This window comes from Eptatretus burgeri, chromosome 1, assembly GCF_056783735.1.
Source record: "Eptatretus burgeri isolate ZD-2024b chromosome 1, Ebu_testis_v1, whole genome shotgun sequence".
In the NCBI taxonomy this organism is placed as follows: Eukaryota; Metazoa; Chordata; class Myxini; order Myxiniformes; family Myxinidae; genus Eptatretus; species Eptatretus burgeri.
In genome coordinates, this window is record NC_140961.1 from 82,492,501 (window position 1) to 82,507,245 (window position 14,745).

The window sequence follows — 14,745 nt, forward strand, 5'->3', positions numbered from 1 at the left end:
GGATGGTTGTACGTGGGTGCAGTTGCAGCTGATAGTGAATATGGGCAGAGTGGTACAGTGAACTTCCTTGAAGAGATAGAGCTGAATGGGGGCTGTGTGGCTTTCCATGAAACCATGTCCCAAGCATATGATGCACAAAATATCAAGAAACTTGGTGAGTTGCACAACACAAATCAATGAAATAGTTACTCGATGATTGTTCACTCTGATGTAAGCTTTAAAAGATGCTTCTGACTGACTACTATTGTTGTTTAAATGAGTCGATCCATTTTCTTTTCTCATCAACTGCACATAAATTATCCGCCATTGGACTTAGTCCGAACCGGGGGGTTTTGGATTTCGTCTCGATTTTCGTGTCCATGCATGCGTGCGTGCATCCGCAACCACATCTTGAACATGTATGGACCGATTTTATTCGTACTTGGCACAAAACGAAAACATGATGGTGTGCACTGGCACATCATCATGTTCTCACAATATGTATATATATATATATATATATATATATATATATATATATATATATATATATATATATATATATATATATATATATATATATATATATATATATATATATATATATATGTATACGGTCATGCGCCACTTAACTAAGGGGTTACGTTCTGAGAAACGCGTCGTGAAGCGACGTCGTCGTTGTGCGAACATCTTTTTTTTTTTCGTTTTCGTTTTCGAACATCGTACTTACACAAAACTAGACACCTTGGCTATATGGTATAGCCTATTGCTCCTTGAATACAAACCTGTACAGAATGCTACTCTACTGAATACTGTCGGCAATTGTAACACACATTCCAAGAGAGACTGAAGACAAGTTAGTTTTACCTTTGTGCTGTTCATGACGGCCATCGGTGTTGTTCGCAGCAGCTTACAATCTCCTCTCGCATCGATTATAGAAAGATGAATAAATAGCATTTGGATTTTATAAATACGTAATCATTGCATCGATGTTATAATTTATAAATGAAGAAACGAGCTCCTGTCAATTGTGATATATATATTTTCGGAACAGTGCGATTGTTTTAACAACATGAAAAGCTTCACCAAAAAGAAATTCGTGTTTTAATTTCGACTGTAACAACGATTTATTCGCGGAATTCTTCAATTCAAAGGTAATTTACTTGCTGGAAGGTAAACGTGGAAACATTGGTTCAGTTTGAAAGCCGATTTCCTTGAATCCCGATTTAGCACGACCCTGATTTTTTCTCGATGACATTTTATGGACCTCAACGATCGCATTATAACAGGGCCACACTGTCGTTTATTATTGTGCTGTATCACGTGATTGGGTTTCCCTATATCATGACTCGCCCGCTAGGAGTGGCAGGAATGTACATCCGGACGCGCAATTCAGCGGAGTTGATGCTCACCCTCTTGCTTCTCGTGTTCCCCTGCACCTCGTACACCATAGTTGGCTGACGAGGATGGTTGAAAACGGACATGTGCCCGTTTACGTCGGAGACGACTTCGAATTGTTTTCAGAGCAATTGGGATGCTATTTCCACGCGAATGATGTGGTCGACGAGAGCAAACAGAAGTCGATCTTGCTCACTTCGCTTTCGGCGGAGCATTATCGACTACTGAGTGAGTTGGTGGCGCCGGACAAGCCCCGTGATGACGGGCTGTCGTTTCGGGACGTTGTGGAGAAGATGAAAGCACACATGGCGCCGGAGAAGTCATTACAGCTCGCTCGATACCAGTTCGATCGCCTCTCGAAAGGTAGAAAGAAGCGCGTCGCTGATTTCGTGGCGCGGATTAAGCATTCTTCCGTGGCATGCACTTCACGGCGGGGCAGCGTCCAGCTCGGCTCAGAGATCGTTTTATTGTTGGTTCACAAGATGCGAAGATGATTGCGGCGGTTCTACGGCTGAAGGGTGAAGCCATTACATTCGACTCGGCGGTCAGCACGGCTACAGCGGTCGAGCAGACTCGCGGGGATGTTCGGGCCATCACCGGCCACGCGGGGTCGCGGGCACCCCGGGACGCGCGCATGACCTTCGGTGCGGGTCGGACGTCGCCGCGCGGCCGCACGTGCGGCGAGGTGATCCCGCGGACGTGTTTGGGATGCGGAGGTCGACACCTGCGCCGTGCGTGCCCGTATAAAGGCACCGTGTGTTTAAATTGTCACAAGGTGTGTCATCTGAAGCATGTGTGCCGTGGGGAGCCGGCCACCGTTAAGGTCATGGACGGCGATGTGCGAGGCGACCCGGGGCGGAACCGGCGGCCGTTGTTGAGCCTGTTTTCAATTGGTCCGGTGGCGGCGCACCTGATGACGGTGGAAATCGAAGTGAACAAAATGCCGATCACGTTTCAGGTCGATACGTGAGCGGCTGTGGCGATCATCGGCGAACAGACCGCGCGTCGACTCAACGGCCTGAAGCTTATCAGGTCAAACCTCACGCTGTTTACGTACACCCGCGAGAAGATAACGCCAGTCGGGATGGCAGACGTGTCTGTGCAGTACCAAGGCCAGGTCGCCATGCTTCCATTGTACGTCGTGCGGGGGAGGGGACCGTCTCTCCTCGGCCGAGACTGGCTGTCCCGCATCAGGCTAGACTGGGCCGCAGTTCACCTTGTGCAACCCGTACCGAGCCGGTGGGAGGATCAGTTGGAGAAGATTCTTCAAAGAAAGACATCAAGGTTTGTTTTGCGACGACCTTGGGAAAATCAAGGGCGTGGAGGCAAAGCTCTTCCTGAAGGAGGGGGTGGTTCCTCGTTTTTGTAAACCATGACCGGTGCCGTATGCCCTGCGGGACAAGGTGAAGGGTGAACTGGATAGGCTGGAGGCCTGTGGAGTGATCGAACGGGTGTTGTACTCAGATTGGGCCACCCCGGTTGTCACGGTGCTGAAACGGAATGGAGCTGAAACTTTCCATACAGGTTGCCACTGACAAACCAGACATTATCTGCCTAACCGAAACTTTCCTCTCCCAAGACATGTCTGACTCCCAAGTATCTCTCCCTGGCTACTCCCTCTTACGGTATGACAGACCTGAGCCTCGTCCTGGTGGAGGTGTTGCTCTCTTCATCAAAGACTCTATTCCTCACTCTCCATGCACTGCTCTCACTCCCCCACACCCCCAGGAATACCTCTGGCTTCGGCTTCCCCTCCACTCCCACCTCATGTTTATATGTGTACTGTACCGTCCACCGAACAGTGATGACTCCATCTACATCTCACTATCCGAAAACATGGACCATCTTCTATCTTCTCATCCAAACTCTCTCTTCCTCTTATGTGGTGACTTCAATTGTCATCACGCCAGTTGGCTAGGTGTGGGTACCTCTCACCTGCCATGGCACCTCTGCAAAAGCTTTCTGCGACTCATTGGGACTGACTCAATCGGTCAACTTCCCGACCCGGATCTCAACCAATGGTACTCCATCTCTTCTGGATCTGATTTTGATAAATTTCCCTGACAATATCTGCTGCTCTTCCTTCGCTCCAATTGGTTCTTCTGACCACGTCCTTGTTAAAGTGGACATCTCTCTGGCTGTTATCAGAGAACCACCTCACCGCCGTCGAGTCTGGCATTTCACTCAAGCCGACTGGCAGGGTCTCCGAGCAGCCATCAAACTTACAGACTGGTCTCCTATCACTACTTTCTCAAACATCAACTCATCCTGGGAATTCTTTCAAATAAACTTGCTCTCCCTCATGCACAGATTTATCCCCTCTCGTGTTCAGTTGTCTTACCCTTCCTCCCGCCCTTGGTTTACTGAAGCTTGTGGCGAGGCAGTCGTCCTGAAACAACTTGCCTTTGCCTCATGGAAAGCAAACCCAACTGAGGGCAATCTCAGTTCTTTCCACAAAGCTCGGAACAAGTGTGTATCTACCCTCAGGAGAGCCAGAAAACAACATCTTTCTCATCTCAAGTCTGAACTCTCATACCTCTCTCCCTCCTCAAAATCCTGGTGGCGTTTAATCAAATCTGTTACTGGTGTATGTTCCCCCTCCATCCCCTCCCTTACCTCAAATGGCCGCACTGCTGATTCCACACGTGATAAAGCTGAATGTCTAAACTCGGTGTTTGCAGCTAAATCTTGTGTCCTAAACCCATCACTATCTCTACCCACTTTACCCAGTCGCACCCAACTGTCCCTGGACTCTGTATCCTTTTCTCCTGACAAGGTGGAGAGCTTGCTTTCAAACCTCGAGTCAGATTCTGCAACCGGTCCAGACGGCATCAGCCCACGTGTCCTCAAAGCCTGCTCTTCTGCTCTTGCTCACCCTCTCTCTGTTCTATTCACCCTCTCATTTGCCCAAGGTCATCTGCCATCTGCTTGGAAATCTGCTAACATCACTGCCCTGCATAAAAAGGTGCAAAAACAGATCCCTATAACTACAGACCAATCAGCCTTCTCCCAATCATCAGCAAGGTGATGGAATCCATCATCGCCTCAGATATGAAATCCTTCCTCTTCTCCAATGGCTTGATTTCCAATCATCAATTTGGTTTCAGACCAGGTCACTCTACCCTGGATATGTTGCTTCTGCTCTCCCATCAATGGATGGAGGTCCTCAATGCCAGACAGGAAATCCGAGCCGTATCCCTGGACATATCACGTGCTTTTGACACAGTCTGGCACCCTGCCCTACTCACCAAACTCTCTTCCCATGGTATTCAAGGCCATCTCCACTCATGGCTCGCAGACTTCCTCTCCTGTCGCAGTCAACGTGTGGCCCTAAATGGAGTTCTTTCATCCCCTCTTCCTGTGCAGGCTGGAGTTCCTCAAGGTAGCGTTCTGGGCCCTGTTCTTTTTCTGGTTTTCATCAATGATCTCTCGGACTCTCTGGAAAATCCTCTATTTCTCTTTGCCGACGACTCCACCCTCTGCCGTACCATCTGTCATCCCTCAGACCGGCAAGCAGCAGCTTCTTCACTCACTGCAGATCTGGATAAAATCACAAACTGGTCCAACACGTGGAACATGTCTTTCAATCCAGACAAATCTCACACTCTTACTATGTCTCTTCGAAAGGACCGTTTACAAAACCCCCCCCCCATCCACTTTCTCAACAATCCTCTGGAAGAAGTCTTTTCTTTCAAGCTTCTAGGTCTCACTATCTGCCATGACCTTTCCTGGGAAAGTCACATTTCCAACCTCGCCTCAAAAGCCAGTCGCCGACTGGGAATCCTCCGTCGTGCTAAGTCCTTCCTCGGCCCTCTTGAGCTCCTGACCACTTACAAAGCTTTTGTCCGTAGCCTGATGGAGTACTGCTCTCCCCTCTGGGCTGGTGCTCCTGCCTCCCACCTTTCTCGGCTTCATGCTGTCGAAACCAGGGCATTTAAGATCATCGGCATCTCCCGCAATGAAGCTGAGTCTTTGGGCCTCTCACTCAATCACCGCAGGTTGGTCGGTGGTCTTTCTGTCTTCTACAGACTCCTCTCCAGCCTTGCCCCCCCTGCTCTCTCTGAGATTTGTCCCCACCACATTTCCACAGGGCGCTCAAGGTCCGCCAACAACCCCCTTCTGGTAAAACTACCAAAATCACGAATCACTGCTCATCTTCACTCTTTCATTCCTCTTTTTTCCCGCCTTTGGAATAAACTTCCTCACTCTATTCTTTCCCATTCTTCCCTCCAGGCTTTCAAAACAGCTGTTCACCACCACCTCTTATCTCCCCCCATCCAAATCCTCGATCTTTTCTTCCCCCGATAATCCACCCAAGCCCACTTCCTTCATTTCTCCTGCTTTCCTTCCTGAAAGTCCCTGAAATGTCCATCTTCTCTTCGCCATGTTCCCCGTCCCATCCCCATCCCTCTCCCTTCCACAGTTCACCTAATGTGTCTGTTCCCCACTGTTTTGTCCCTTCCACTCCCGCCCCTCTTGTCTCATGCCTCCTTGCTGTGAGTTGTGTGTTCGCTCTCATACGAGCCTCGACCAAGGTATACAAAAAAAATAAAAAAAAAATAAATAAAAAGACGTCCGATTGTGCGGGGACTTCAAATCCACGGTTAACCCGGGGCTCAGCATGGAGCAATATCCACTGCGGTCAATCGATGAAATATATGCACGATTGGCGGGGAGTCAATACTTCACGAAGCTTTTTCACCTGGCGATGGATCCCGGGACTAGCGAGCTTTTGACAATCAACACGTGTCAAGGGCTCTATTGATATACCCGACTCTGCTTTGGGATTGCTTCGGCCCCAGCCTTGTGGCAGAAAGCCATGGATCAGGTTTGCATTGGCCTGCCCGCTCAGACCGACCTGGACGATGTGCTCATTGCGGGGAAAACGGCAGACGAGCACCTTGCGAACATTGCCCAAGTGCTGACAAAGCTAGAAGCATACGGCCTGCGTTTGAACAGGTACAAGTGCGCATTCTTCAAGCAGCGCTTGGAATACCTCGAGCACATCATCACGCCGGAGGGGTTGTTGAAAGGTCCTCGGAAGGTGGAGGCGATTCAACACATACCACCGCCTCGCGACAAGACACAGCTGCGCTCGTTCATTGGTATGGCCCAGGATTACCAAAGGTTCGTGCGCGGGCTCAGCTCACAACTTGCGCCGTTAACACGGTTGCTCAGGAAGGACGAGCGCTGGGCTTGGGGGCCTGCACACCAGGCGTCGTTCGACCGCGTGAAGCGGCTGCTCATAGAGGATACGGTCCTCGTGCACTACGAGCCTGCGCATCCACTCTTATTGGCATGCGACAGCTCTGCATATGGCATCGGGGCAGTGCTCTCCCACAGGATGGACGATTGTTCCGAGCAGCCTGTTTGTTTTGCATCCCGGACCCTGTCCGCAGCAGAGCGGGAATATGCCCAGATTGAGCGCGAGGCTCTCAGCCTCGTCTGGGGTTTGCAGAGGTTTCATCAATACCTGCTGGGGCGGCATTTCACTTTGCAGACGGATCACAAACCGCTTCAATTCATCGTGAGACCCCAACGCGGGGTACCGGTGGTAGCGGCCGCGCAAATACGGCGGTGGTGTCTGTTTCTTGCTGCTTACGATTATGATATTCAGTTCCGAAGCACCGAGAAGCATGCTAACTGCGACGGGCTCTCACGCTTGCCGTGTGCGGAGGGTCCAGCTGCGTCTGAGTCGGCCGACCGGGTCGATGTGTTCGCGCTGGGCCAGGTCCAAAGCGGGCCGATCACAGCCAGACAGGTCGCGGTGGAATCGGCTCGTGATCCGGTGCTCGCCCGTGTCGTCCAGGCGATTTCTACGGGGAATTGGAGCGATCTACCTTTGACACCGGCATTTCAACCTTTCACGTTGCGCGCATCGGAGCTGTCGTTGGTCCAACGGTGCGTTATGTGGGGAATGAGGACGGAGATTCCACCGAAGTTCAGGCAGCGGGTAATGGTGCGCGATTATTTCCACGGTTCCAAATGGGTGCCGGCTGTGGTCTCTGTGGTACTGGGGCCGGCAAATTACATGGTGCGGACTGATGGTGGGGAGGTGTGGAAGCGGCACGTGGACCAAATACATGATCACTGTTCAGCGTCACCCCCCCACACTCCCCCGGGCCGAACGATGTGGGACCCCCACCTGTAATGTCGCCGTGGCCAGACGTATCGCCAGGGCCGGATGTGCCGACGCCCAGGGGGTCTTCGCCTGATTCAGTCCTGCCCGGGGACGTCGGGCAGGCTGGTCGGCCGGGGGCAGTTGTTATTGCGGATGGCGCGAGTCCGGCGAAGGTGTCACCTCGACCGAGCCGGGAGGCGTCTGAGCCTGGGCTGTCTGGCGGCGCTGCCCGTCCGAGGCGGGTCAGAGTGCAGCCGCGGTACTTGGAGGATTATGAGTGTTGATTGGTTTCGGTTGGTCATGTTATGATTGTCCTTTCATCATTTGACTTGTCATTTTACGAGGGGAGGAGTGTGCTGTATCACGTGATTGGGTTTTCGTGCATCATGACTCGCCCGCTAGGTGTGGCAGGAATGTACATCCGGACGCGCAATAAAGCGGAGTTGATGCGAACACTCTTGCTTCTCGTGTTCCGCTGCACCTCGTACACCATAATTTTTTTTTTTTTTTTTTTTGTATACCTTGGTCGAGGCTCGTATGAGAGCTAACACACAACTCACAGCAAGGAGGCATGAGACAAGAGGGGCGGGAGTGGAAGGGACAAAACATTGGGGAACAGACACAGGTGAACTGTGGAAGGGAGAGGGATGGGGATGGGACGGGGAACATGGCGAGGAGAAGATGGAAATTACAGGGACTTTCAGGAAGGAAAGCAGGAGAATTGAAGGAAGTGGGCTTGGGTGGATTATCGGGGGTCTTTGAGGTCGAGGTTTTGGATGGGGGAAGATAAGAGGTGGTGGTTAACAGCTGTTTTGAAAGCCTGGAGGGAAGAATGGGAAAGAATAGAGTGAGGAAGTTTATTCCAAAGGCGGGAAAAAAGAGGAATGAAAGAGTGAAGATGAGCAGTGATTCGTGATTTTGGTAGTTTTACCAGAAGGGGGTTGTTGGTGGACCTTGAACGCCCTGTGGAAATGTGGTTGGGACAAATCGCAGAGAGAGCAGGGGAGGCAAGGCTGGAGAGGAGTCGGTAGAAGACAGAAAGACCACCGACCAACCTGCGGTGATTAATTGTCATTATGAAGTATTATATACTGTACAGCGTACATAATTGTACGTGCTACTTTTATACGATTGGCAGCGCTACGTCGACGACATCATCACTCGGCGATAGGAATTTTTCAGCTACTTTTTTTTTTTTTTTTCTTCAGAGCTGGCAGATCCGGCATCTATGCGATCCGTCATTGCCCGGAACGTCGTTAAGCGGTGCATGACTGACACCACATAGTGGTCTTCTCACCCGACCCCGCAACAATATATATATATATATATATATATATATATATATATATATATATATATATATATATATATATATATATATAATATATATATATATATACACACACACGAGGTGTGTTCAAAAAGTATCCAACCTTAATTTTTCATGCGTAAACAAATGAAGCAAGGGAGGCGTGGTTTGGTGCACGTATGTAGGCGATCCTAATTCGTATGCGTGAATATTTTCCCGCCTGCAGAAGCTGTCAGTCACCGACAGACCGCCGATGAGTGAGGAAGTGTAAGTGAGCGTCGTCGGATTTTTGTTTTTAACAAAATGATGGATCAATTTCAACAACGCTACTGCATCAAATTTTGCATAAAGCTTGGCGATTCCCAAGTGGAAACGATCCGCATGATTCAACAGGCCTTCGGGAACGAAGCAATGGGCAACACACAGATAAAAGAGTGGTACAACCACTTCAAAGATGGTCGCACATCAGTGGAAAGTGAAGCACGTTCTGGTTGGCCCTCAACATCCCGAAATGAGATCGTCATTGACCAAGTGAGGACCCTACTGATGCAAGATCATCGAATCACGATCAGAGAACTTGCAGACGAGGCGGGCATCAGCATTGGATCCGTTCATTCCATTGTGACTGAGGATTTGGGCTTAAGGAGAATCTCAGCGAAGTTCGTGCCAAAGCTGCTAACGATCGAGCAGAAGCAACTCCGTTTGGAGATCGCACAGAACATGCTGGAGACTGTGAACAGCGATCCCAACTTCTTCAACACAGTAAATCACTGGCGATGAGATCACAGTGATCCGTCATTTTGTCAAAAACGAAAATCCGACGGCGCTCACTTACACTTCCTCACTCATCGACGGTCTGTCGGTGACTGACAGCTTCTGCAGGCGGGAAAATATTCACGCATACAAATTAGGATCGCCTCCATACGTGCACCAAACCACGCCTCCCGAGCTTCATTTGTTTACGCACGAAAAATTAAGGTTGGATACTATTTGAACACACCTCGTGTATGTATGTGTACATGTATATATATATATATATATATATATATATATATATATATATATATATATATATATATATATATATATATATATATATATATATATATATATATATATATATATATATATATATATATATATATATATATATATATATATATATATATATATTGTTTGGAATTTACGCCCGCCCGGCATGCGAGCGACCGCGTCAACTAGTAGCGGCTGGTTCGCCCACCGAACGAGCAATTCAGTCGTGACTTTCTGGAACAATGCCGGAAACCAGTCACGGGTGGGTTCTTAATCCCACCACGGCCCAGTGCGTATTCTACCCACGTGAAATAGGGTCAATCGCCGAATATCAATCTACTTAAGTACTCGCGCGGGTAACCTACCGTGGGGCCGTACCTCAGCGGAGGCCTGCTTGGGCACGAACCGCTCAAGCGGTTCATGAGATAACCTGCACCACTATGTTCTCTTTCTTTCCTCTCTCAACATCCTCAAGATAACGTTCTGAGATAACCGAGCGGGTATTATCGCCGGATCCGATTCTATTTATCGGGTATTTAAAACCCAACTAACATTCCGCAATGCAAGATGGCATTTCAATAAGGGAAAGAGGACACGACGAACGGGTTAACATTTAAATCAGCACATTTATTACAACTACACACGTATACAGGAACAATCATGCAGTCATGCAGGTTTTCAAAAACACCAACATGCAAAGCGCTACAACCGTCTATAAGCAATTGTCAATGTACAGTCACCTACACAGTTTTACTTACGGGACTCGGCGCCACAACATTCATTCAAAAGAAAAGGAAAAGACCCCATCAAAGGCAATGGGGTCAGGCTGGGCCCGTATACCTTTATGGTGTGGGACTTGGCAGACCAAACGAGACCGTTTCAGATTACCTGCACCCTCGTGGTGCCTTGTGGTGTGAGCCTCGACATCCCGTCCCCACTGCAGCTTGCGTAGCTGCGCCTGAGCTCGGGCCTTCCGCGTGGCCGGCGAGCTCTCTCCGGCTCTCCTCACACGAGCCCGCAGGTTCGCGCAACACCGCGGGCAGAGCTGCGCCTCCAGTCCGCGTCTTCTTTGCGACGCCCGGACTCTCCACCGACTGCAAGCTCCAACGAACTGGTCGCTCCATGGACCGCTTCTCCACAGACGAAGACCACCAAGACTTCCACCCAAACTCCTTCCACCAAGACCACGAGAAGAGCAGAGGAGAAGAAGAAAAAGAAGAAGAAGAAAACCGACTTGGCGCTCTGCGTGCCCTTAAATTCCACCTCGCTTATCGCCCCGCCCTCCTTCCAGCTCCTGCGGGAAGCTTCCAGAAGGGAGGCGTTTTCCACTTCCAACCCTCTCACCCCCCCCTTGCGGCGCGCGGGGGACCAAAAAATCGTTGCGGTGACCCTGCAGCCTCGGGACATTAATTCCCCCAAAATCAGGCCCTCACCCCCAACTTCACATTTGACCTCTGGCTCGAATCGCACCTCCCCCATACCAAAGCGCAGGAAAAGCAGGAGGGAAAATCTGTGCGCCATTGGAACTCCTTATTTCCCATGGCGTTATTGGAATCCCTTGTTCCTTTTCCTTGGTAGAGACGGTCTTGTAAGCGGAGAGGGTTGCCGCGGGGTGTGGAGAAGGTTATCGGTAGTGGGCGTAGTGGGGAAGGTGGTTAGGTGATTGGCGTAATTTTGGTTGGCGTTGTGGTTGAGGTGATCAGGATGGCGTGGTTTGTTGAGAGGCACGTGTGATTGTGGTGGTGGGAGGACGGTTGGTCTGAAGCGCTTGTTTGAGAGCGATGTTGGTGGTCCAAAATAACGATAGTGAAAGAAAACCGGCTATCTCAAAGATGACAGCCCTGTGACATGAATAATACCCATTAAACAACGGTGGAGAAATCTAACTGAACACAGACTTATTGGCATAACTCAGGACCTATATGGTGTTCTACGAATTTCCACAGCCGTAACGATATATATATATATATATATATATATATATATATATATATATATATATATATATATATATATATATATATATATATATATAATATACATACATACATATATATAATATACATACATATATATAATATACATACATATATATAATATACATACATATATATAATATACATACATATATATAATATACATACATATATATATATATACATACATATATATATATATTATACATATATATATATATATATATATATATTATACATACATATATAATATACATATATATATATATATATATATATATATATATATATATATATACACATACATATATATATATTATTTATATATATATATATATAATATACATATATATATATATATATATATATATATATATATATATATATACACATACATATATATATATATATTATACATACATATATAATATACATATATATATATATATATATATATATATATATATATATATATACACATACATATATATATATATACACATACATATATATATATATATATTATACATACATACATACATACATATATATCTTCTTCTTCCTCTTTCGGCTTGCTCCCGTTAGGGGTCGCCACAGCGGACCAACTGTCTCCATTTTGCTCTATCCTCCACATCTTCCATTGACACTCCAACCACCCGCATGTCCGCCCTCACCGCATCCATGAACCTCTTCTTTGGCCTTCCTCTTCTCCTCCTGCCTGGCGGCTCCATCTTCAACATCCTTCTCCCGATATACTCCGTTTCCCTCCTGTGCACATGTCCAAACCATCTCAATCTCGCCTCTCTCACTTTGTCTCCAAACCGTCCTACCTGCGCTGTCCCTCTAATACACTCATTTCTTATCCTATCCATCCTCGTCACTCCCAACGAGAATCGCAGCATCTTTAACTCTGCCACCTCCAGCTCTGCTTCCTGTCTTTTTGTTAGTGCCACCGCCTCCAAACCATACAACATAGCTGGTCTCACTACCGTCTTGTATACTTTCCCCTTCACTCTTGCAGCTACCCTTCTGTCACAAATCACTCCTGCAACTCTTCTCCACCCACTCCATCCTGCCTGCACTCTCTTTTTCACTTCTCTCCCACACTCTCCGTTACTTTGGACAGTTGATCCCAAGTATTTAAACCAATCCACCTTCCCCACCTCAACTCCTTGCAACTGCACCATACCACCACCCTCCCTCTCATTTACGCACATGTACTCCGTCTTACTCCTACTGACTAACATTCCCCTTCTCTCCAGTGCGTACCTCCACCTCTCAAGGCTCGATTCAGCCTGCTCCCTACTCTCCCTACAGATCATGATGTCATCCGCGAACATCATGGTCCATGGAGACTCCAGTCTGATCTTGTCCGTCAACCTGTCCATCACCATTGCAAACAGGAAAGGGCTCAGAGTCGATCCTTGGTGCAATCCCACTTTAACCTTAAACCGGTCCGTCATTCCTACCGCACACCTCACCGCTGTCACACTGTCCTCATACATATCCTGCACGATCCTCACATACTTCTCCAACACTCCCGACTTCCTCATACAATACCACAACTCCTCTCTTGGCACCCTATCATAAGCTTTCTCTAAATCCACAAACACACAATGTAACTCTTTCTGGCCTTCCCTATACTTCTCCATCAACATTCTCAAAGCAAACATCGCATCAGTGGTGCTCTTTCCTGGCATAAACCCATATTGCTGCTCACAGATCGTCACCTCTCCTCTCAACCGAGCTTCCACTACTCTTTCCCACAACTTCATGGTGTGGCTTAACAACTTTATCCCTCTGTAATTTCCACAGCTCTGCACATCACCCTTATTCTTGAAAATCGGAATCAGTACACTTAATCTCCACTCCTCCGGCATCCTCTCACTTTCCAAGACTTTATTAAACAATCTGGTTAACAACCCCACTGCCATCTCTCCTAAGCACTTCCATGCCTCCACTGGTATACCATCTGGGCCAACCGCCTTTCCACTTTTCATCTTCTTCATAGCAGTCCTCACTTCATCCTTACTGATCCACCCCACTTCCAGATTCACTATCTCCACCTCTTCCAACCTTCTCTCTCTCTCATTTTCTTCATTCATCAGCTCCTCAAAGTACTCCATCCACCTTCTCAACACACTCTCCTCGCTCGTCAGCACATTCCCATTTGCGTCCTTTATCACCCGAACCTGCAGCACATCCTTCCCAGCTCGGTCCCTCTGTCTTGCCAATTGGTATAAATCCTTTTCCCCTTCTTTTGTATCCAACTTCTCATACAGCTCGTCATATGCCTTTTCCTTGGCCTTTGCCACCTCTCTTTTGCTTTTCGACGCCACTCCTTGTCCTCCTGCCGACTTTCTTCATCTCTCTGACTATCCCACTTCTTTTTCGCCAACCCCTTCTTCCTTATACTTTCCTGTACTTCCTCATTCCACCACCAAGTCTCCTTATCTTCCTTCCTCTGTCCAGATGTCACACCAAGTACCTTCCTAGCTATCTCCCTCACAACTTCTGCTGTCGTTGCCCAATCATCCCACCCATCTTTACCACCATCCAACGCCTGTCTCACCTCCTCCCTAAATTTCACGCAACAGTCTTCCTCCTTCAGCTTCCACCATCTGGTCCTTGGTTCAGCCCTCACTCTCTTCCTCAACCTCACCTCTAAAGTCATCCTACAGACCACCAATCGATGCTGTCGAGCTACACTCTCCCCTGCCACAACCTTACAGTCACTAATCTCTTTCAGGTTGCATCTCCTGCTTAAGATGTAATCCACCTGTGTGCACTTTCCTCCACTCTTGTATGTCACCCTGTGTTCCTCCTTCTTCTTGAAATACGTGTTTACCACTGCCATTTCCATTCTTTTTGCAAACTCTACCACCATTTGCCCTTCCACATTTCTCTTGTTGAGACCGTACCTCCCCATC

The 14,745-nt window shown here is 48.0% G+C and overlaps 1 long non-coding RNA gene across 2 annotated transcripts in view; it reads left to right on the forward strand.

The window, feature by feature from the left end:
- The first annotated feature begins 785 nt into the window (after positions 1–785).
- LOC147034849 (uncharacterized) overlaps positions 786–14,745 on the forward strand; it is a 109,647-nt gene continuing 95,687 nt past the window's right edge. The window contains exon 1 of one of the 2 annotated variants that reach the window (XR_015060552.1): positions 786–1,133. This is a non-coding gene — a long non-coding RNA (uncharacterized LOC147034849). The remainder of the gene's footprint in view (positions 1,134–14,745) is intronic. The other variant, XR_015060551.1, reaches the window with a different exon arrangement.